Genomic DNA, 3,838 nt, shown 5'->3' with positions numbered 1-3,838 from the left:
AAACCATGAAAGTGTTAAAAATGCCTGTGTCTTCAGGAACTGATGTTGTAGCTACAGTGAGACCATTACAGCCTTTTCACATCCACTAAAATCTATCCAAAGACTGAGAATATCTCAAGCTTCAACTTCCAGAAAATGTGAATTTAATTTAACAAGCATGGTATAACCTAAAACATTAAAAAGTACCTTTTCAGCACTTGAAATTTTACAAACCCTTTATTGCTAGGTTGCATAAAACAAATCCATGACCCAGAACAGAATATTAGCATTTAATTGGCTTTGTTTCCTCTAGCATTTGCTGTTCTGTACATTTCTTCCTTTTCTTTTTCAAAGCCCCAGGTACTGAAATGGGTCTCTGTGTGGGAGAATTTTGAGATAAGAAGTTTTCTCCTGTGATTGATCAGCACAATTTCCTGAGCTGATGTCACAAAGCAGCCTAGCAACTACCCACATTTTCCACTGCTTCTTTCTGGGCTGGCAAATGCATCCAGTGTCTCTTCTACACACTGCATAATTAAAACAACTCTGAAGTATCATTTCTCAGGTTGCCTGTAAAGAGCATCATCTTACTTTATAAGCTTTACGCAAATAATAGGCATTTGAAAGGGAAAACTGATGACACAGAGCTGCCTTTTTTTTTTTTTTTTGGTGGGATTTTTTTGTTGATCAGCCAAATCAACAAAACTATTGACTGTTGTGTAGCTATGTCATGGACCTGGGTAAATTAAAATGAAGAGCTAGAGAAGACTATAATTGTTGAAAGGGCAACTGCTACAAATATCAGTACTTATAAACAGCTGCCTCATATTTCTCAGTAACTTTCTATAGAGATAAATGACAGTGAAATACATGGCTGTAATAGTCATTATGGAAAATATTGCATTTTAGCAGTGACATTTTCTGCATTGCATAACACAAAGTAATGTTTTGATGCAAAATACAAAGTAGGATTCTGTGGAATGACAGGACACAAAACTAAATCTGCCACAGGCATCTATAGAAAGATTGTTTCAACATAAAAACTGGTAGTCTGAGAAAATGTTCTCTGCTGGTTTTTTTGCATCAATATTTTTTTTTACTCTGATATTTTCTCCATCTTGTGTCTCCATGAGGAGGAAAGAACACCCTGCGTAGGAAGACCTGCTACATGGAGGCAGACTGAATTGCTATATACCTCAAGCAGCAGACAATTATAGACGCTCACAGAAGTCAGTAAATCACATTCTGCTTAGAAAACCACTCTGGAGATATGACAAGTGGATTGAAGTTGAGCTGGCACAGCTTCACTTCTGCTCAAACCATCCCTATGAAAACCAAACGTACACTAAAACAAATGGTAAATTCAGAATGTCTTTTGTAATGTGAAATCCTGATTAAAAGGTAAGAAAAAGACCTCAGCATTCTATTTAATACTTTTGATTGCAGTAAGTGAAAGTACTGTGTGTAAGATGGTTTAGATGCTGTGCAATATAAAGGCAAATATTATGTTGTTTGATGTGTTTACATATGGCTAAACACTCAGGGAGGCAGTGTCAGGAACACATTTCAAACCTTTGTATATTTAAACACTGTTATGAAAACATTTACAAGCACAAACATTTATACCATACTTACCACTCTGCTAGGAGGCTTGTTGTGGATATAGTTTCGATATATGCATATACAGTTTTAATATACTGTATGGACACATTGCCATTCTGCTTGCTCTCCTTAACTCCCAAGATTACGCTTTTGAGGTGTAATACAATGGTAAAAGCATCCTGCAGTGGCAAGGCTTTCCATGTCAGTTGAAATGTTAAGATTAGAACTATTTTTATTTTATATACATTCAGAACATAAAACCATTCCGTCTTGCAGACACAAAGAACATCGTTTAAAAAAAAATTGTTGCAATTGAATAGCTTTACTAGTTCAGTGAAATGGTAGTAAGGATTTTAAAGTATTACTTTATAATTTTTCCTGATGAAAGTGAGAAATATGAAATAACATAATCATTTTATTTCAGCAGACAAAACATTGCAAAGTGTACACTGATTAGAAACTGAGGAGAAAAGAGATGCCCTCAGCTTGCCATCTTTGTGAGCACAGGTCCGAGGCAGACAGCCATATCCTCAGATGAGTAGTTCCTTATAGTGTTCATTGAGCTCATAAATTAGTTTCCTTTCTTAGGAATATTTGACTTTAAAGAACACAAAGATCCCTGATCACTCTTTACTGCATTTGAATCAATCACTGTTGCAGTGCAATATTTATATTTGAAGCAAAATGTTTATGCAAAAAAGCTAGTGTTAATCTGAATGGCATTTCATTTGACAACACGTGCAAACCAATACTGTATAGGAAGAAGACTCCTACAGAACAGCATAGCTATGGAGAACAGAAATAGGACAAAGCCAAGATCATAGAATAAATATCATTACTTCTGGTATACTGAAAGAAGATATTTTCATCACGTCACATTAGTCTAAAGGCAACTAAATCACTTTAACTGGTAGGACTTCTTAGTGAGATATTTTTCTACAGAGCCAGCTGGCACAGTTTTAATGTCTCCTCTTCTCTAGCTCTTAATGCTTCCCTGCATATTGGTGGTTGTTTCTTTTTTTGTTTTTGGGGAGGGGGGTGTTTGTCATATTCCTTTCTATCTATGACTTCAAATTTTCATAATAAATAAAATTTATGATAAAATAAAATAACTGATAAAATTGTTTTTATGGCGAGATTCATCAAACTAGATATAAATTTGGATATATGGATGAGAAATCCACAGGTGAGCTATTCCTCCATATTCTTTTCTGAGTCAATGGAGAAAAACAGGCTACTTTACAGCTCAATTACCTGAGCTATTGTTTATGTATTATGTTTGTGTGTTATGTTCATTAAGATGGTACGTACGACATCTCAGAAGTATTTCTTTCTTTCTTTTGCCACCAGGAGGATGATGTATAACTAGTTCCTAGGTAGATGTCCACTACAGATATACATATTGATCAAAGGTATCCCATCCTCTGAACATTTGGATTAGGATGCTAACAAAGAAAGACTCCCACACATGTGCCCCTCATACTTGTTTTGAAGGCTGAAAAAATAACATGCTGCCAAACATAATGGAGAAAATACATGGAAAGGAAAGGAAGTCATATCTTCTGACATTTTATACGTTCAGTTGATTGGCATAATGAACTCACTGCTTGGATCTCTTTGTAAGGAATAAATCACATCCTGCTGTACTATTTACATGAATGACATTGGTTGTCCTTTACTGAATATTTGTGATCAGGACAGACTGAGACAGACTCTCATGGATGGAGGATATTGCTGTGGGCACTGTACCTGCACAGGCTTCAGAGAGGCACATAGCGTAGCAGCTAACTTTCCCCCACAAGCAATTTTGTATTCATTAATAACTCTTTTTTTGGAGTTTCTTCAAAATCTGAACCTGAATGCACAGATCACTTATGACCCTGATCAGGCAAAATACTCAAGTGTATCAGTCATGACTGGAAGGATAAAAAATTGCTGGAAGGAGACTACAGAATTCCCCATGTATTAGCTAGCAAACCACATGAGGACTTCTTATATTCTCTGTGTACACATTACTTACTCATTAAGGAGTATTCCAGAGCACTAATAATCAAATGTTAAAAGTAAAAACTACAAAAATCTTTCATTTATGATTCTATTATTCAATGATTTACATGTGTCCTTTCTACTGCTGTAGAGAAAGTACTTAGTAGAGTTGCAGTTAGAACTGGGTTTCAGAGTAGTGTTCGTATCACTTGGTTAAACGTAAATAAATAAATAAACCCAGTCTTCTCAACTGGAAGGAGTGGAAAATTTA

At 35.5% G+C, this 3,838-nt stretch overlaps 1 long non-coding RNA gene across 2 annotated transcripts; it reads left to right on the top strand.

Moving 5' to 3' along the window:
• Window positions 1-219: 219 nt before the first annotated feature.
• Window positions 220-3,243, top strand: LOC121109874. 2 transcript variants are annotated; one of them, XR_005857618.1, is made up of 3 exons: window positions 220-544; window positions 1,113-1,380; window positions 2,006-3,243. It is a non-coding gene; the product is annotated as an uncharacterized LOC121109874 (long non-coding RNA). The 2 variants fall into 2 exon arrangements; XR_005857617.1 differs by having other exon boundaries at window positions 469-1,380.
• The last annotated feature ends 595 nt before the right edge of the window (window positions 3,244-3,838 follow it).

Source organism: Gallus gallus, chromosome 2, assembly GCF_016699485.2.
Source record: "Gallus gallus isolate bGalGal1 chromosome 2, bGalGal1.mat.broiler.GRCg7b, whole genome shotgun sequence".
Taxonomy (NCBI): domain Eukaryota; kingdom Metazoa; phylum Chordata; class Aves; order Galliformes; family Phasianidae; genus Gallus; species Gallus gallus.
Note: the sequence above shows the minus strand (reverse complement) of the source record. Positions and strands in the feature narration are given on the sequence as shown.